General features: G+C 38.8%; 1 protein-coding gene across 3 annotated transcripts in view; it reads left to right on the forward strand.

Moving 5' to 3' along the window:
- Positions 1-364: 364 nt before the first annotated feature.
- RASGEF1A (RasGEF domain family member 1A) overlaps positions 365-21503 on the forward strand; it is a 2436720-nt gene continuing 2415581 nt past the window's right edge. For all 3 annotated transcript variants that reach the window (XM_044056272.1, XM_044056274.1, XM_044056273.1), the window contains exon 1: positions 365-504. The gene's annotated coding sequence lies outside the window, so the exon portion shown is untranslated. The remainder of the gene's footprint in view (positions 505-21503) is intronic.

Consider the following 21503-nt stretch of genomic DNA (forward strand, 5'->3'; position numbering starts at 1 on the left):
GACACTTTTTGAAGGTATTTTTTTTTTATTTTTCATTGCAGTATGTTAAAATTATAAATACATGAATATTTAACAACAAAGGATATTAATTCACCAAAACATGCCTGCTGCTAAACAGCTAATATATCTTTTGTCACAGATAACAGATTCTTAGTGCTTCATTGTAATGTTATTTTGCTGTGAGGAGTCCGAATCATAAGGGAAAGAAGAGAGATACTTTCCCTGCGAGTCAAGCAGCCTGGAAATGCTAGCTAGCACTCCCTCATCTTCTCATCAGCTGTAAGCATCCTTAATGGTACATTCCTGCTGCACACTCCCCCTCCTCTAGTTAAACATGGTGCACTCTTGCTTCAGACCCACTCACTCGTCACACAGGAGAAGCTGATGATAGTGTAAGGAGGCTACTTTCTGGTTTAGGATTACTCGTGAGCAAAACACTGCTCAGTTTGCCTGCTCCAGTCTTGGATGGGGTACAACAAAACAGCTACACTGGACAAGGTCAAGGTAGGGACTGCCTTCCTATGGCATTTGTAACTATGCAGTAGGCATGCTGCTTGTTTGCAAGGCTAGAAGCTACATGTTGGACTGGCAGTGGAAATATGTTGGAGAGTGCTGGGGGCACAGACATCAAATGCCAGCACTATGCCATTCCCTATTAACTCTGCAAAGGCCAGGTCCCTGCCATTCTTAGCTATACAGCAAATTTCATTTGAAAGAAATGTATTTAGTGGGGGTGAGGGTCTTTAGCAAAGGCTTATATAATAATGCATAATAATTTCTGGGGAGACCCCGAACTGTCACCATGACCTTTATCAGTAGAAGCATGTCCACTGCAAGTCCACAGCATTATACCCTATCAAGTGGAATTTGTTTCATTTTATTGCCTTTTACTCCACTTTTTTTCCTGTGAAATTTGAAAAAAAAAATCTCCCACTGACACTCACATCACACAACATTAGAAAAAAAATCTGTAAGTATTCCAAAATCAGAATATGACAGGACCTAGACTGCACCTTTGACCAACACAGTACTTGGACAGCTACAATACAGGGCTAACAAATGCGTACTGCTTCTTACACTCTCACTTTCACTACATTTGGATATAAGATTATAGACTAGACATGCAGTCAGAACCAGGGACTGGACTTGAAAGGTATTCAGAACCATCTGCATTGCAGCAGCATATGCGTGTGTTGCATGTGGTTCTGGTGCAGTCCTGCTTTAGAAAGTCCAGTTTGGGCTAGATTCTTTGCCAGAAACATTAGTTCACAGAGCATGCCCGCCACTGATGTTTCTTCATGCTCAAACATCTGTAGTTAGCATTGAATAATGCATGAGAAGTCACAGATCAGCCTTTTCTTGATTAATGAATCAGACTGATGTGAAGAACTGAATTTTCATGGCATGTGTGTTGCACAGTTTAGAGAAAAATCAACATTTATCAAACAAGAGCTTTGGCATGTGTCGCAACCGGCTAATAAAAACTGGTGCTTGTAAAGGCTGCTCAGCATGAATGTTTCTATTAAATGTATCGAGAAAAAAGTATAATCATTGCTAGTGCGCTGATAGTGACTACTGTTGCCAGGCATTAATCATTTGAAGGGACTTGTTTAGAAAGGCAGCAATTTTGTTTTTGCATTTCCATTTCATAGCAACTAGGTTACTAGGTAACTAGGCTATGTTACCTTCTGTATGAAACTGTAAAAGCTATGTATTTCTAAGGTCTGAGCTAAAAAGCATTTCAAACTCCATCAGCACTGCTTTTCAGCAAGCTAGAGTAACAGAAATATGATGAATTCTCATTGCCCAGGTCCACGGATGTGTGTATAGCTTTGTCTAAGTGAAGACTATGAGCTTAAGAATAATGAGGTTCTTGCAAGCTGGAATCCCCTACAAAGAATTTCCCACGGGAAGCAATGAAATGAACTTAAGATCCTTAAGCAATTGTGCTACAAGTGGATTCATTTCTCTAGTCACAGCTGCCAAGTATTGGCAGCACCACAATATTGGAAAACTGTCATCAGTGACAACATTATGCGGTTGCAAGATTTTGTGTTTGTGTGTGTGTGTGTATGTGTGTGTGTGTGCTCATGTGTATGCATGTGTGTATGTGTGCGTAGGCATGTGTACGTGTGTGCTCATGTGCGTGCATGTATGTGTGCATGCGCATGTGTGTGTGTCTCTGTGTGTGTGCTCATGTGCATGCGTGCATGTATGTGTGCATGTGCATGTGTGTGCTCACGTGCATGCATGCGTGTATGTGTGTGTGCTCATGTGCATGCGTGCGTGTTTGTGTGCGTGTGCATGTGTGTGTGCTCGAGTGCATGCGTGCGTGTATGTGTGCGTGTGCATGTGTGTGCGTGTGTGTCTCTGTGTGACTGCTCACGTGCATGAGTGCATGTATGTGTGTGTGTGCATGTGTGTGTGCTTGTGTGCATGTGTGCGTATATGTGTGTGTGTGTGTGTGTGTGTGTGTGTGTGTGTGTGTGTGTGTGTGTGTGTGTGTGTGTGTGTGTGTGTATGGCATCATTCAGTGTTGCACTATACTATGTGCATCTGTAGACATTCAAAAAGAAAAGGGAAGTAAGGGAACTTGCTAAGCATTTGTACGAGTTACTATTTAGAAATGAAAGCTATTTGCATGACAACCCTAATATTATAATATATGTGTGAAAATGCCTAAGACTATTCATGAGGAAGAAAAATGTGATTTCCCTATCTTTTTTTCCCCAATGCATGTTTTAGAAGAAGAAATGAATTCCAATCATGTATTTTCATGTAAACCGAACCTTTTAGTTTACAGTTTTAAGGGTTCTACCTGGTTTGTTGCACCTCTGATAAAATTATACTTTGTGAAGGTCCATTTTTGGTAGGCACAAATGTGTGCCTCTGCAGTAAAGACCAAAGGTTTGCATATTTGTAATTTAACGAATTTGGAAGAATTTTTTTTTTTAATTCTTCTGGTGTCAGCCATATTTAACCATCTTCATCTGTTAATTATGGTCTGGCTTACAGAAACAATTTTTAAAGTATCTCAGAATTTACCACACTTATATAAAATGTGTTAATGGAAAAGAAACAAATGTATAAGTAAATCATCCAATAAAAAAGAGATTACTTTATTAAGACAGTGGGATAACTGCTCTGGTGGCATAACATAGTCGCATTCCCATTTCTGAACTATGTAAAATGGTGTGTATGACAAATTTATTATGTAAAGCCTACCCCACCTCTGGAACAACCTTCCCCTGCAGTATTAAACAAAGTGACTCCCTAATAGTCTTCAAACTGAACCTGGACGATTGGATGGTTACCCATAAATTTACTCTAGGACTGACCTGCTTTGCCCTTCTTGAAAAGGGGGTAGACCATGAGGGTAGGTACTGACAAGGTGCAGACAGTTGTGTCACAATTTGCTTTGCATTTCCTGTGATCCTAAGATACTGTAATGATATTTTTTTGTGAAAAAAGGCAAGAAAAAGACAAGCTAATAAAACAGATTTACTGTAGTAGATATGAAATATGGAAAATCATGAGTTTGTTGCTGAGTGGATACTTTTGTCATTTCACAGTTTAAATCTTAGAAAAAATAGCTCAGTGTTTTCATGTTTAGTCAAATAAACTGTTGTATCTTCTATGTGTTGTAACTGAACAATCAAAATCATTACTGCCGACAACTAGTGAATGAATGTTTCAACGTAATATGATTTTGTTAGACACGACGATCTGAAGGTGGAGTCTTCTTTTCATTGGTTGAAAGAGTCTTTCCATGCTGGTTATCTCTGAAAGTTTGTTCAAGCACTATCTTTGGGAATTACTGTTTGAGCACGGTGCCTGTTACTTATTTTTTTTGAAAAACTTTATTAAATTTGCTGCTGTATTTGAAGATGAAGCAACACGACACTCCGGTTTTGCACGATGTCATAGAATACTACACCATTTTAAATAATGAAAATGTTAACTGCTTGACAAGAGCCTAATTCATGTTGCAATCTTCAATATGCCATTTTATTATTGTTTATTTACTTATTTATATTTGTTCACTGGGAAAGTCCAACTGGACACAAGGCCTTTTTCAGCGGAAGCCCGGGGAGAAAAGCTCCACAGAAAGTTACATATAGATAACATGGTATACAGACTAGACAGTATCATTTTACAGTGGTAAATGGTGTTGGCATGGTTAGTACAATGGAAGATTTGTTAAGGTTTAAGTATATACATATACAAGCAGCATACAGGAATACTAGGTAAAAGAACACCTAGAATACACTTTATCTGACAGTAGAGTTATGATCAAAGAAGAAATGAAAAATGTGTTGGTAAATCCTGGATTTAGTTGAGGTTTTGGCAAGGACAGAGCCAGTGAGATTTTAGATGTGATTTAAAAGCAGACTTGAAAAGATGGCTAGGAAGGGTAGTAATGTAAAGACGAATCTGTTTTGATTGTGTCAGCTTTTACTGTAAAGTATATATGTATATATAATATGTGCGTGTTTTTTTTTAATCATGGATGGTAATTAAAATAGTAACTTTATATATATATATATATATATATATATATATATATATATATATATATATATATATATGTGTGTGTGTGTGTGTGTGTGTGTGTGTGTGTGTTTTTTTAAACCTGGATGGTAATTAAAATAGTAGCTTTATTGAATGTAAGCATTTGCAAGTGAGGATGAAGGATCTTGAAGAGCTGTGTTATGGTGAAGCATGCACCATGTACATATATGAAACAAAAGGTCACATGCAGCACCTGTATGAAACAAAATTCACATGCCCCAATGAGTGAAAGAAAAGGCCACATGTACCAAATGAGTGAAATAAGAGGCCATGTTTACCATGTGAGTGAAACCAAAGGTCACATATACAACATAAGTGAAATATAAGCAAGGCATAGTCCAGAAAAGGCACTCAGCCCTATATAGAGAAATATTAATTACTAACAACAGAGTGCTAACAGGTCAGTAAACCATTAATGACCTAAGAGTATATCACAAAAATAATAAATTTACAAGTTTTGAAAGTTTTCTGTTTCACTCAATCTTAGTTATGTGGAGCTATGTGCTCCTGGAAGCATTTCCTTTGGTAACTGGAATCAGAGATGGGTATAGATGAATGAAAACATGATACACAAGAAATTATCCTTATTATCTTATGGTTCTTTGTATAAAGGATAAAAGAATCTCACATGGAAGAGGGCTACTTGGATCATACATGGAGCATACCCAGGGATAGTGTATCAATAGTGAGGAGCTTGTGGCTGGGTAACCTGTGTAGCCCATTCAAGCTCACTCTGAAAATCTGAATGGAAACGTTGGATGAGCCCACCACCCATGGGGTAATGTGTAGGGTCAGAAGCAAAGCAATGTCACTGGTAAGGAGATGACAGAGTGACTATGATGGCCCAGGCTGTCAGTAAAAACTACCTTTTGGGGCAAAGGATGTCACATCACTGCTTGTGAAGAAGCCAGAGCTTGTGTGAGGGATTAAAAAGTGACCCCTAGATACAGCAGATCCATGCCTCTCTACTGTTCAGAATTTTGCAGAATATCAAGTCTTTTACATCCAGTTTTTGGTCTGTTCCTCATAAGATGTGTGGTTTTCTGGCAAATCATTGAGGATTGAAGTTATTAAATAATGATAGATATTTGAGTTTCAGACTTAATATCATTCAGGAAATACATGTATAGGACTCCTCCTAGGATGTGTTTTGTTTCCTCTCTTTATGATTTGCATGGACAGAATATCAACATGCAGATGATGTTTGGAGAGTCCTCTCTTGTGGACATATAGATTGCATCTTTGCTGTTTGTCAGTGATGCATCCTTCTTGGCTTCAGGTGATTGTGATCTCCAGTGAGCACTGGGGTGTTTCTCTGTAGAATATGAAGCAGCTTAGATGAAAATCAACAATTATAAATTGGATGTTATTGTTGTGTCCTGGAGAAGAGTAGATTGCCTCTACATGTGCAAGAGGAACAACTATCCAAACTGGACGATTTTAAACAATGTCTGGACTTTTTCATGTCTGAGGGCAGAGTGGATCAGTACATTGTATAGTGGCTGGCATCACAACATTACCCAAAGCATTTATCTGGATTGTAGTGGAGAAGCAGGGATTGAGATAGTTGGTTAAATGCTTGATATTGACAAATAATCTATGATCTTGTCCACCGATATGGTAAAGAGATTTTGGTAGTAACTGAAAAATAAGCTCATAACTACAAGCAACAAGAATGAGAACAAAGAAGCTTACGATCATAAGGATCATTTCTTGTGTATCATGTTTTCATCTATACCCTACTTTCACAAGCATTCTGTCCTTACACTCTCCACAGCATAATAGGATGCACTACTGCACCTCTTTATCTAATGCAGGCAACTGAGGTAGTTTGGGTACCTAGTGAAGATGCTCCAGGGTACCTGTCACAGGAAGTGCACATGGCTTGGCCCACTGAAAGGAGGCCTCAGTCAGATGCAGAACACATTAGAGAGGTTAAATTCCGATTGCCTGAGAATGTTGGGGAGATCCTAAAGGATTAACCTGAGAATGTAACTGCTGATAGGGAAGTGCAATCAGGCACTCTCCAGTGTTATAATGATAAATCTAAGCAACTCAAGAAGTTTAGAATATGGAGTGCAGATAGAGCATTTTGAAGGCAAGTGTTAAGGAGGACGTTAGGGCACTCCAGGGAAACAAGCTCCAGGACAATAGTGTTTACCACTTTAAAAAAATTATGATCACAAAAGTGTATTTTAAAAATATCACACAACAAGAATATGCATTGAAGGTTATGTGACTGTTTGTGGAAGAAATTGGAACACAGCGATCATGTATTACCTTTTTTGGACCAACATAGGTTTTACAGTTAATTGCAATTTTAGACTAACATGAGACCTTCATCAGAAGCTACTAATCTACTGATGTATTAAACTACTGATGTATCTAAGTAACTTAAGAGTTTTGGCAAAGGATGTATGTTATTCCAAATGCCAGGGTAATTGAAAAAAATGTTTTTTTTTGTCCAAAGTTATTACATCACCTGAGTGTTCCACTCTATTTTGTTATTGGACCAGGACAGAATTTCTTCAGTTTGTTCTAAAATCATGTTTGCAGCTTTCTAGCTGAGGTATGTTCACAAACACCATGCCTTACTTCAATGTGAGTTGACTATAACACTAGACAGATGTGTCAGGATACCTCCCACTTGTGAGCGGGTAGTCTAGGAATTTTGATTGAGAAGTTTGCTTTTGCTTTGAGTTCAGTGATATGAATGTAGACTTGCTATTTGCAAATAATAACTGGTTGATCCATTTTTGTCTTCAGAAAATTAGTCTTTGTTGCATTGTTATAGTCCCGTAAAATATGTTTTGTTTTATTTCTTAAAAGTTAGCAGTCTACAACAGAAAAATGTTGTCTTTTTTGTAAGAAATGAAGAGTACATAAACCATTTAAAAGATTGGAAAAATATACAAATATGTAACACTTGTATTTGGCAAAACTTATTATATAAGACTTCTGAATGCATATAACTTTGAGTCAGAAATACTTACTGTATGGCAACATATGTCTCAAGCTCTAAGGGCAAGAAATTAGGACAAAACCAAAAATAATGGGAGAACAAAGACCCAAAATCAGGTATAGATTTTAAATATTGCTCTTATAAATTTAGAAAGTTGCTAGAATAACAGAATTTGTATTAGCATGCATTTTTCTGAAGGATATGAAGTCTGAAATTCAAATGTATGTCATCATTTAGTGACATCAGTCATCAATAGTTTTCCAGAAAAACAGGCATTTTATGAGAAACAGATCAAAAAAATGAGGCAAAAAATCTGAATATAATGTGAAAATCTAGACAGTTGTGGGACATGCAGTTACAGTAAATTGCTAGCTTCACTGTTGTAACATAGTTGTTATAAAAAATGAGAACAGTCATTGGCTCAGAGCTGTCTTGTAATTAAAGCTGTATTATCATGTGAACACCTGCCAGGTATCATTAAGTTGGCTGCACACCTTCATGGGTTGAAATAGTTAGAAGCCATTTCAGGAACATGTTTAGTTTCTTAGAGCAGTAAAATTAATGAATAATGTGATAAATTATTTTATGAATGCTTACTACAAAGCAGCAGTCTGTCATTTTGTAAGAACAGTTAAATTACCTTGTGTCTTAGAGTAATCAGACTACTGAATAATGTAATACATTATTTTATGAATGCTTTTCTACAAAGCAGCAGTCTGTCATTTCGTAAGAACAAGTAAGTTACCTTGCATCTTAGAGTAATCAGATTACTGAATAATGTAATAAATAATTTTATGAATGCATTACTACAAAGCAGCAGTCGGTCATTTTGTAAGAACAGTTAAGTTACCTTGCGTCTTAGAGTCATCAGATTACTGAATAATGTAATAAATTATTTTAGCAATGCTTTACTACAAAGCAGCAGTCTGTCATTTTGTAAGAACAGTTAAGTTACCTTGCATCTTAGAGTAATCAGATTACTGAATAATGTCATAAATTATTTTATGAATGCTTCATAAAATCAATGAGGTACCTTGATAAATTCAATTTCTCAGACTTCATCAGCCAACATGGAACAGTGCTGTGGGTAGGAACTTACCTCTAAATTCCTGAGTAAGCTGATGACAGTGTGGAGTTTATGTCAAACTACAAGATGATGTCCTTGTCCCTGCAAATCCATGAATCCATCCACCACACCCTCTTTTCTCATTTTTGCACATGGGGTCGGGGTGTCACTTACTGGACTTAAATGTAGTAAACAGCCTGGTCTGGAGTTCTGTTTTTCATGTTTGACAAGTATATGCAAGGGCATTCAGCCATAGCATATCTGTGGATGTTAACTTATTGAGTGCAAGTTAGGGAAGGAACAAAACAGCAATGAGTGTGCCAGCAAATATAGAACAAACTGGAGCTTAAACAGAATGTTGATGCAAGGAGAAATTAAATGAATAAATTATATGTGTGAAGTGGGGAAGATGGTGAAAAGTTATTATTCTGACAAGGTTCAAAAGGCAATAAAATCTAAAAAAAACAACAGTTTTAACATTTACAGAGGGATGGGCATATTTGTTTACATAGAAGTGATAATTCTGTTTATGAGAAAGATGATGAGACAGCATATTGAAGGCATGATGCGAGGTAGAAGCAATTAAGAGAATGAAAGAAAAGAGCAATAAAAGATATTAACATGCTAGCATGGTACAAACAAAGCTATGAGGGATTAATGCTTTATGCCATAACAGGTCTGGTTAAACAGGCAGAGAGGTGGCTATATACATCAGCAAAGCATTCAGTGCTACACTGTTAGAGTCACTCACTGATGAAGCTGGCATAGATGCCATCTTTGAAGAGAAATCAGTACTATCTTTTACTTCAAACTGCTACCTTCACTAGGCTAAATGAGGCAGGGGATTGTTATTCTCTATCAACGAGAAGGCTGACAAAACTGTCTCAGTGAGCTCCTCATAGTTAGGGACTTGTACATTGTTTAATGAGAATATAAAGCTGATGGTTAAATGAACGCTAATGGTTATAAATATTTACACATCAACTCACTCTACATTTCAAACAACAAAATAACTTGATTTTTGATCTTAGATTGGATCATAACTAATAATCTTTATTAAATAAATGCTGTAGGCATATTAGTATATTAAGTTATGACTCAGACAAATTTGTTTTACGAAAGCATTGCCAACAATGTTTGATATGTTTCTGTTATGTTTTTCAGAAGGCTGCAAACAGATCATAGCTTCTGTAATACAGGACTCAATACCTGGGGCTCACTCCCACCATTAATGAAGCCTCACAAGAATGACAAGCCCCTCCCACACAGATAATTCTATCTGTATAGTGAAGAGCCAAATGCTTCCGCTTTAACCAGTTTGCAGTTATGTTAACACCCATCCAGTCTCTTCCACTATTATTTTCCCTACATTCTTTGATCTCTTTCTCATTCTCTCTCTCTCTCTTTCTCTCTCTCGCTCTCTCTCTGTCTGTCTATATATATATATATATATATATATATATATATATATATATATATATATATATATATATATATATATATACATATACATATATGTAGATATATATATATATATATATATATATATATATATACATATATATATATATATATATATATATATATATATATATATATATATATGTATATATGTTGGATGAGCATAATATCATAAAACATAACACTGATATACAGAATATTGACGTAAAAATGGTGAAAGACAGAACGTCAAAATGCTACAAGGATTAACCAGAGCAGGCCAAACCAATAGCAAGTATTTTTGTAGGGGGCAAGTCCCACTCTGTATCCCCATACATATATATATATATATATATATATATATATATATATATATATATATATATATATATATATATATAGATATATAGATATATATATATCATAATACACACACACACACACACACACATATATATATATATATATATATATATATATATATATATATATATATAAACTGGAGGATTAAACATACTTGAAAAATGGGAGGAAACAAATGGTCAATACAGAGGGATTTGTCAAAATTCACATACGTGCACACACACACACACACACACACACACACACACACACCCACGCACACACACTCAAGCACACACATATATGAACTGGAAGACTAAGCATACTTGGGAAATGGGAGGAAACAGATGGTCAATAGAAAGGGATCCATTAAAATTCATGCACACACACACACACACACACACACACACACACACACACACACACACACACACACACACACATGCACACACACACATACACACTCATTTATCTATGATTACCATACTTTGGATCAAATGCATAGCTTGCCAACATCGATTTTGATTTCACAACTTATCAAATGCACTCCTTTTTGATGGCAGGAAGAATTGTGTGTGTCTTTTTTTTTTTCCAGTTAGTCGCCACAGAAGAACGGTCAGCTAATGATTGGGCAGTAGAGTTTTATATGCTATTTGCTGGGCCTAATGCACAATGCAAAACCAAGGAACGCCCATTCGCGTATGTCCACCATACAGGGCAGCTTTAACTGGAGAATCGAATGGGCAGCGCTAAACTGTGAGGTGACAACACGCGCCAGCACCACCACCGCAGTATATGGCAGGAAGAATAAAATTGAATAATAGTGACTTCATGTTTAGTAAGGTTTTTTTTCCCTTCTGGCAGTGGTAGTGTGACCTTGGAGTTCATATTCCCTTTTGGCAGTGTTAGCATGTCCTCGGAGTTAGTATTCACTTGTGGCAGTGGTAGTGTGACCTTGGTGTTAGTATTCCCTTATGGCAGTGGTAGTGTGACGTTGGAGTTAGTATTCCCTTGTTGCTGTGATAGTGTGACCTTGGAGTTAGTATTCCCTTGTTGCTGTGGTAGTGTGACCTTTGAGTAAGTATTCCCTTGTGGCTGTGGTAGTGTGCCCTTGGAGTTAATATTCCCGTGTGGCAGTGGTAGTGTGACCTTGGAGTTAGTATTCCCTTGTGGCTGTGGTAGAATGACCTTGGAGTTAGTATTTCCTTATGGCAGTGGTAGTATGACCTTGGAGTTAGTATTACCTTGTGGCTGTGGTAGTGTTTCCTTGGAGTAAGTATTCCCTTGTGGCTGTGGTAGCGTGATCTTGGAGTTAGTATTCCCTTGTGGCTGTGGTATCTTGACCTTGGTGTTAGTATTCCCTTATGGCTGTGATAGTGTAACCTTGAAGTTAGTATTCCCTCGTGACTGTGGTACTGTTACATTGGAGTTAGTATTCCCTTGTTGCTGTGGCAATGTGACCTTGGAGTTAGTATTCCCTTGTGGCTGTGTTAGCATGATCTTGGAATTAGTATTCCCTTGTGGCAGTGGTAGTGTGATCTTGGAGTTAGTATTCCCTTGTGGCTGTGGTAGTGTGACCTTGGAGTTAATATTTTCATATGGTTGTGGTAGTGTGACCTTGGAGTTAGTATTCCCTTGTGGCTGTGGTAGTGTGACCTTGGAGTTAGCATTCCTTTGTATCTCTAGTAATATAACCTTGGAGTTAGTATTCTTTTGTGGCTGTGGTAGTGTGACCTTGGAGTTAGTATTCCCTTTTGGCAGTGTTAGCATGACCTTGGAGTAAGTATTCCCTTGTGGCTGTGGTAGCGTGATCTTGGAGTTAGTATTCCCTTGTGGCTGTGGTAGTGTGACCTTGGAGTTAGTATTGCCTTGTGGCTGTGTTACTGTGACCTTGGAGTTAGTATTGCCTTGTGGCTGTGATACTGTGACCTTGGAGTTAGTATTCCCTTGTTACTGTAGTAGTGTGCCCTTGGAGTTAGTATTCCCTTGTGGCAGTGGTAGTGTGACCTTGGAGTTAGTATTCCCTTGTGGCTGTTGTAGCGTGACCTTGGAGTTAGTATTCCCTTGTGGCAGTGGTTGTACTTCCTTGGAGTTAGTATTCTCTTGTGGCTATGGTAATGTGACCTTGGGGTTAGCATTCCATTGTGGCAGTGGTAGCATGACCGTGGAGTTACTATTCCCTTGTAGCAGTGGTAGTGTGACCTTGAAGTTAGTATTCCCTTTTGGCAGTGGTAGTGTTACCTTGGAGGTAGTATTCCCTTTTGGCAGTGGTAGTGTTACCTTGGAGTTAGTATTCCATTTTGGCAGTGTTAGCATAACCTTAGAGTTAGTATTCCCTTGTGGCAGTGGTTTCTTGACCTTGGTGTTAGTATTCCCTTGTGGCTGTGGTAGCGTGCCCTTGGAGTTAATATTCCCATGTGGCAGTGGTATATTCCCTTGTGGCTGTGGTAGCATGACCTTGGAGTTAGTATTTCCTTATGGCAGTGGTAGTATGACCTTGGAGTTAGTATTCCCTTGTGGCTGTGGTATTGTTACCTTGGAGATAGTATTCCCTTTTGGCAGTGTTAGCATAAACTTGGAGTTAGTATTCCCTTTTGGCAGTGGTATCTTGACCTTGGTGTTAGTATTCCCTTATGGCTGTGGTAGCGTGACCATGAAGTTAGTATTCCCTCATGGCTGTGGTACTTTTACACTGGAGTTAGTATTCCCTTGTTGCTGTGGCAATGTGACCTTGGAGTTAGTATTCCCTTGTGGCTGTGTTAGCATGATCTTGGAATTAGTATTCCCTTGTGGCAGTGGTAGTGTGATCTTGGAGTTAGTATTCCCCTGTGGCTGTGGTAGTGTGATCTTGGAGTCAGTAGTTCCATATGGTTGTGGTAGTGTGACCTTGGAGTTAGTATTCCCTTGTGGCTGTGGTAGTGTGACCTTGGAGTTAGCATTCCTTTGTGGCTGTGGTAATATGACCTTGGAGTTAGTATTCTTTTGTGGCTGTGGTAGTGTGACCTTGGAGTTAGTATTCCCTTTTGGCAGTGTTAGCATGACCTTGGAGTAAGTATTCCCTTGTGGCTGTGGTAGCGTGATCTTGGAGGTAGTATTCCCTTGTGGCTGTAGTAGTGTGACCTTGGAGTTAGTATTGCCTTGTGGCTGTGTTACTGTGACCTTGGAGTTAGCATTGCCTTGTGGTTGTGTTACTGTGACCTTGGAGTTAGTATTCCCTTGTTGCTGTAGTAGTGTGCCCTTGGAGTTAGTATTCCCTTGTGGCAGTGGTAGTGTGACCTTGGAGTTAGTATTCCCTTGTGGCAGTGGTAGCGTGACCTTGGAGTTAGTATTCCCTTGTGGCATTGGTTGTATTGCCTTGGAGTTAGTTTTCCCTTGTGGCTATGGTAATGTGACCTTGGGGTTAGCATTCCATTGTGGCAGTGGTAGCATGAACTTGGAGTTAATATTCCCTTGTAGCAGTGGTAGTGTGACCTTGAAGTTAGTATTCCCTTTTGGCAGTGGTAGTGTTACCTTAGAGTTAGTATTCCCTTGTGGCAGTGGTTTCTTGACCTTGGTGTTAGTATTCCCTTGTGGCTGTGGTAGTGTGACCTTGAAGTTAGTATTCCCTTGGGGCTGTGGCACTGTGACCTTAGAGTTAGTATTCCCTTGTTACTGTGGTAGTGTGACCTTGGAGTTAGTATTCCCTTGTGGCTGTGGTAGTGTGACCTTGGAATTAGTATTTCCATATGGCTGTGGCAGTGTGACCTTGAAGTTAGTATTCTCTTGTGGCTGTGGTAGTGTGAACTTGGAGTTAGCATCCTTTTGTGGCTGTGGTAGTGTGACCGTGGACTTAGTATTCTTTTGTGGCAGTGGTAGTGTGTCTTTGGAGTTAGTATTCCCTTTTGGCAGTGTTAGCATGACCTTGGAGTTAGTATTCCCGTTGTGGTTATGGTAGTGTGATCTTGGAGTTAGTATTCCCTTGTGGCTGCGGTAGTGTGACCTTGGAGTTAGTATTGCCTTGTGGCTGCGTTGCTGTGACCTTGGAGTTAGTATTCCCTTGTTGCTGTGGTAGTGTGGCCTTGGAGTTAATATTCCCTTGTGGCTGTGGTAGCATGATCTTCGAGTTAGTATTCACTTGTGGCTGTCATAGTGTGACCTTGGCGTTAGTATTTTCTTGTTGCTGTGGTAGTGTGACCTTGGAGATAGTACATCTAAATACTTTGGAATGTGGGGTATGGAGGAATACAACTCCATATGTACAACATATTTTTTATGATTCATTTTGTTTTTTACATATACAGTCACGAAAGTAACCAGTATTTCCTTTTATAATCAGTTCATTTTATTTTATTTTGGTTTCAATTAGGTGTGCAGTTGATCTTCCAGCATTGATTAAATTGTTGTCAATGTAGCAGAATAATAACTATAAATAACAAACTCATATCTATCTATCTGTCTGTGTATGCATCCAGTTATCTGCCTATCTATGCCCAGACACACATATGCATAGGGAGATTGATAAGAAACTGAAAGTATAGCTCTTGTTGAGCTCACAAGTTGCTCTACTCAAGGTAACCAAGCATATTTTGCAAGAACGTGCATATTTTTACGAATAGAAAAATGTCAATGCAGAAATGTTTCTATTGCTTGATTAAAAACTATAATTGTGCAGCAAGCTTCCTGGTCCAGCTATGACAAAGTTATTGCAGGCTCTGAATGAAACTGATTCCTTTCCATCCAACTCACAGTTAAGACCATGATTATACATTTTTTTTCCCTAAAGCTTCCCACTCAGTTCATTTGCAGACATCCTGCCTTCCAGGGAATTGCTCCTTAGGCATGAATACCAAACTTTGACTGAGGCACTATGACAGATTACAATTACAATCCAGTTTTCCGGTACGTGGGGCAATCAGACTGCCTCTCTAGACACAAGTAAATCAACTATAGCTCAGAAAGCCCTCCTTTTATATAAGAATAAATAACATAATTGTTCTCAAAAAATGATCCATTAGCCTACCATGCCAGAATTTCTCCTGTACCTAATACATAGCATTACCTGAGTGCGTTTAAAGAAACAGTATCATTTTCAACTGCAGTAGTAATGCTTTAAAGCCAAAACACTTTGAAAAGCAGCATTTTTACAATATTTACATCACGCGCTACACTTAGTACCTCAAAATACTGTGTGGGCCCTGTCTCAGCTCACAGTTCAGGGTCTTTAATTTAAATGGAGGTGCTGTACAACCTGTGCAACCTTTTCAGCTGTAAAAAGAAGGTTGGATCTATGTTATTGACATCTTAGCAAATAAAAAAATGTCAGGTTAGAATGCAGCTGAAAATGCCACAAAATCAATGTTACAGAGACCATAAATAACCCATATAATGGCAGTGTAGCTGTGCGTCACTATGTCCTAAGCACTAATGATATATTTCTCATTTGCTATAGTAAAGCTTCATCTGCCTCCCATCTTCTGGCAGTGGAGTTCCTTCTTGCAAATCAAATGATCTGTTACCTAAGATAGATTCTGTGGGAGTAATACAGACAGCATTCAGTTCCATTTGAAACTTTGCACCAAATATATTCAACCCCTTTCATGCCCAAATACTGTGTTCTGTAAACATATCCTTGCTTTTGCAGCATCTTATAACATTTGATATGCAGATTGAAAATACTTGCATCCTTACACCATACTGCATTTACAATTATTTTACATCCAATGTTTTTTCTTTCACTAAAGGTGGTCTCAGCTTTATCATTTTGCATTTTTTTTTCATTGTTCTTGGGTTCATAGGTTTGTACTAGGCTAACAACCACAATGGCCTTTTTAAGCCTAGCCATTTATCCCAAATCTCTGACAAGTCCTGATACCCTCGATAAGTGTAAGCAGGGGCTTGGGAGATGAAACATTTCAAGCAGGGGCCCTGGGAGATGAAACATTTACAATCTGTCTATGTCCATTAGAGACACGGTACCAAACCAGGGATGAATTTCCCATCCAATTGTCCAAGTTACACTTGAAGTGGTTTAGGGAAGAACTCTGCTTTACATGGATGGGGAGCCTGTTCCAGAGAAGGAGTAGTCTCTGGAATGCACATCTGTCTGTCCAGCATGTCATATTTATATCACAGGCAAGGTTTGAGTTTTCAGAATTGGTAATTCTGGTGATGTTCATTTTGCACATATGCAGGAGGTCCATCAGGGTGGGTTCCAACAATGCCTTGTATGCCAGGCACATATCTCCCCTCAGTAGCCTGTAGGATGCAGAATACAGGGATACAGCTTTGAGGATATCTGCACAGGACATGTTACTTATACCCTGTATTCTTTTAGTGAGCAACCTCTGTGGACATTCCAGTTATTGGATGTATTTGGCTAGGTACATACTAAAGGGGGGGGGGGGTTCTACTCAATGATTAGTCTGATGAATGCTAAGTATAGTGGAACAATGGCCTTCTTGGACCTAGATGCAATAACTTTGTTTATTTATTTATTTATTATTTTATTTTACTTCTGTATACCAGTAAAGTCCAACTGGACACAGATCCTTTTTCAGCAGAGGCTCGAGGAGAAAAGCTCCAAAGAATGCACATATAGTAAAAAATACAGCGTACAGTTGTAAAAGATACAGAAGTAAAAATACAGAAGGGAAATTACTAAGAAGAAAATAATGATTACAATAAATGATCTACATAAAGCTTTGACATTAGTTCTGATAAAATCTTTACATATATGGCGTAGTCATATGTATGACAGGATTCAGAGGAGTTATACATTATGCCCATATAATGGCTGAATGCTGATTGACAGTTTCTATGGGAAAAGCCATTTTAAATGTTAGAAACAAATATCAACATTGTTGTTACAGCAAAAATTAAATTTGCAATTCATAAGACAGTAATAAAATATCAATAAGTGGTAGCTACTGTAATTCTAAGTGTACTAGCCAGGGGAGGATCAGGAGCAGAGCCATGTTTCAGTTGTGTGTCTTGAGTAGCTTTTTAAATTCTACTGTGGAGGAGTTGGAGGTAATTGGGGTTGGCAGTTTGTTCCAAATTTTTGGGAGTGTAGTTTGAGAACAGCGAGAGCAGAGCAGAATGTTTTCTTCACTGCTGCAGAGGCACTTTATAGTCAAAGGTAGATCACTGTCTATGTGTGTCCCCAAGTCCCCAACTACTACTACCAAAGGTAGATTACTGTCTATGTGTGTCCCCAAGTCCCCAACTGCTATTACCAAAGAAAAACCCCAAACCAGCGAAAATACCACGAACAGCAAATAACACTGGTGCACCACCAAAACCAGCGAAAATACCACGAACAGCAAACAACACTGGTGCACCACCAAAACCAGCAAAAATACCACGAACAGCAAACAACACTGGTGCACCAGAAGAACGAGCCCAGGAAATGCTACCTTAAAAAACACTGGATCTGCCAATGTATGCATCCTCCCTAACCTCCACCTACCCGCACTACTCTTTCACTTAGTCTCACAAAAATCAGCATGCACAACTTGCAGCCTTGAACAACTTCCATCTTATGTTTTATTATGAAACCTTCTAATCCTTCCTCATACTTAGCCTACTGAACCATAGATTAGCTTATTTTCTTATGCAACTCCCCAAACTATTGCTATACAGTGCTTACTGAACCTGAGATTAGTTTATATATTTAACATACAAATTATTTACTTACTATATTTTTTCTGTTGCTCATCCCTCTTTTTATTGTATTTTCTATGTTTTTTGTCAACATCTGTTTATAACTTGTAACTTCTAGTATATTCTTTACTGTCATGTATAGATTCTTTTGGCATATGTTGGAGCTTTTCTCCCCAGGCCTCTGCTGAAAAAGGGCTTTAGCTCAGTCAGACACTCCTGGTCAACACATGTAAAATAAAATAAATATAGGGTGTCCCTTGTTTGTTAAGTTTATCTTTAGGAATACCCACTCTACATAATAATAGTAGCAGTTCTCTGGCAATAGACATAGCATTAGCCTTAAATAATAAACTGCTTCTGGAAGCTGTTTGCATAGACTACCATGAGCAGGATATCCAGATACCCACTGGTAGAGCTTAACAAGAAATGAACAATCTCAATAGCAATGCATTCACATGACACATCTGTACAGGCATTGCAATGAAAGGATGCATGAATCCAGGTTATAGAGCTATTTTCTGACATTCTGGACATAATGAATATATTCTTTAAATGTCTTTTGTAATTCCTGGTGAATAAAGTCTGGCTAATACTCATACCTTATTGTTATCAATTCAAAATGACCTCCAAGTATATGACTACGTGGAAGTTTCATATCTAACATTCTTTAAGGCTATGGTACTAACATCTGATGTGCAAACCATTCTTTATTCATACTTACTTTATATGAGATCATTGTTTAATTCAAAGTGAAGGTATTCATCTTGATCTTTATCATCCCCACTGTCATTTCTGTAGTGTCTTTTGCTTTCACTAAGGTATCACCTTCTCTCTAAGCTTTTCTGAAGTTAGTGTGACTCACCTCTAAGACTATTACACTTGCAGAATTCTCCTGATTTGTTTGCCTTTGAAGTGGAGGGTCCAGCTTCCTCTCACCAGCATGCACTCACATAGGTTCATCCATATCTATTTCTTCTTCTGCAGTTGGTAGAGCTAAACAAAAATTGTCATTAGTTTTTCTTTTTCCTTTCTCACACATACTGTATCTGTTGACAAAAGTTCAACTTTAATGGGTTTAGGACTGACTAAATTGTGTATTTTCCCCTTTTCACTATAGCAGTAAATTGTTTCTTAGTGGCTAAATTCTCCTTTTCAATACACACTTCCTGCTTAGAATTCTCCAATTTTAGGGATCTCTGTTTCAGCTTGGCAAAAAGTATAGAATTCTACTCAGGCTTTGCATTTCCCAAACCTCCTAAATTCACTTTTCTGAATTGTATCGCTTTAGAAAGGGATTCCTTCTATTTAGTCCCTTTAGTCGTCACTCTCCCCTGCTTTGTAACACTTCCAGGCTGTGTGTTTTTATTATGTAACCCCTTCCTTCTTCTGGCTTTGATTCACTGTCTGAAGTTTCACTTAAATTACTTTCACCTTTCAGGGCTTGCATTGTTTCTACGTATTTGTGATGGTAACTGCTTTGTGCTTAGTCCTGTACCTTCCACTATATGACCTTATTTATTGTAATTTCATATGCTTTCTGCAGCAAACCATATATTATTTCAGTTGTACTGTTTAAAACTTTGTCAATTCTACATCTAGTGCCAGAGCCATGGCCTCAAGCTAAATGCCAAAAAGTGTATAGTCATCCCCTTTGGCAAAAACAAAGTGCCCACAAATTACCACATAGGTGGTAATCCATTAAGTACAGAAGAAGTAATTAGGGACCTGGGGACCCAAGTTGATAGCAATCTCTCATTTGACAACCACGTGGCCAAAGTGGTTAGAAAAACATTTTATATAGCCCACCTAATCATGAAGGGATTCACATCTAGATAAGGGGAGGTCATCGTGCCTCTTTACTCATCCCTCATCAGGCCCATAATTGAGTACAATGCCCCTTTTGGAATGTACCTTACCAGACACCTGCAGCAACTGGATAGACCCCAAAAGTACCTCACCAAGAGGATCAAAGGGTCAAACAGATGCCATATGCTGCCCAGTTAAAGAAACTCCAGCTCTACTCAGTGGCATACCGCCTGCTCAGAGGCAATCTGTGCCTGACGTATAAAGCCATGTCCAACCTGGAATTAATGGACATGCTGCACCTCAGAAAATCCAAATACCATCGAGCTACATGCTCGAGAGACTTGAACCTCAGCACTGAAATAAATAGGACATGCTGGAGGGACAGATTCATAACCCAGAGGCTCCCTTCACTCTGGAATAAAATCCCAGTCCAGGTTAGGCAGAATCCCTCATTGACTCTCTTCAACAGGAATCTTGATGAGTGGATGGGAGATCATAGGTTTACCCCGGGTACCACTTCTGTGTCACTGTTAGACAGAGGCACAGTATACTAACCTCGAAAAAGGGCATAGCAAAATTATTTTAAAATGGGTGGCGAAAGCCAAACACACTAGTGGGTAAAACTGCCTTCCAGTTTATAGCCTGCTACAGACCACCCTCCCAAACCCAGGAACCCCACTCAGCCTTCCTGAGAACACTGGAAAATATGAAGGTCTCTCCAAACACCATTATATTAGGCGACTTCAACTACCCAAACATAGACTGGGAGCATTACTCTAGCTCCAACACCCTAGCCCAAAGGTTCCTTGAATTTATAAACTCAAATGCTATGGAACAACTTGTTACCACTCCCACAAGAGGGGAAAACATACTGGACCTGATCATCACCAACATGGGGACTCTATGCTCCAGACCAGAAGTGTATCCTTCACTGGTAAGATCAGACCATAAACTAATCTCACTGGATATTCACATCCCAACCCCACCCCCTGCCCAGAAAACCACAGGGAAAAACTTTTCTAAAGCAAATTTCACACTCCTCAAAACTGAGGTGGAATCCTTCAAAGCCCCCAGGCCTGTGGAAAATACGGCCCAGACCGCAGAATCCTTTATAAACGCATTCTATGAACACCTTCAGGAATGCATGGATCATGCGATCCCGAATAAAACCAAGACCCAATCCTCCAAAGGCAGACGTCCTGTCTGGTGGACCCCAGCCATAAACAAACTATACAATAGAAGGAGGAAGCTACTAAATGATAGAGCAAAATCCCAAAAAGGGAAGGCATCACTGATCAGTATTAGCAAAAAACTACGGGCACTCATAAGATTGTCTAAGGCCAGCTTTGAGAAAAAATTGCACAGGACACTAAGGATAATCACAAGGCTTTCTTTAGTTATGTTAGGAACCTGGGTGGTAATTCCCAGATATGCTCAGAATTAGTCCAAAATGACAAAAATACACTGAACCCACAGACATTGCCAACATCCTAGCTGACAGGTTCAGTGCAAACTCCTCCCACCAAAAGGGCAAATATCTATCCCAGCAGAGTGCTGCCCCTGACATCTCAGATGCTCAGGTAAGAGCCGCCTCTCCAAGCAAAAACACAGCATCAATGGGACCAGATGGTGTCCCGGCTGTGTCCTACATGAACTCCAAGAAGAGCTAAACCC

This window comes from Protopterus annectens, chromosome 14.part0 (genome assembly GCF_019279795.1).
Source record: "Protopterus annectens isolate FY-2018-M chromosome 14.part0, PAN1.0, whole genome shotgun sequence".
Taxonomy (NCBI): domain Eukaryota; kingdom Metazoa; phylum Chordata; order Ceratodontiformes; family Protopteridae; genus Protopterus; species Protopterus annectens.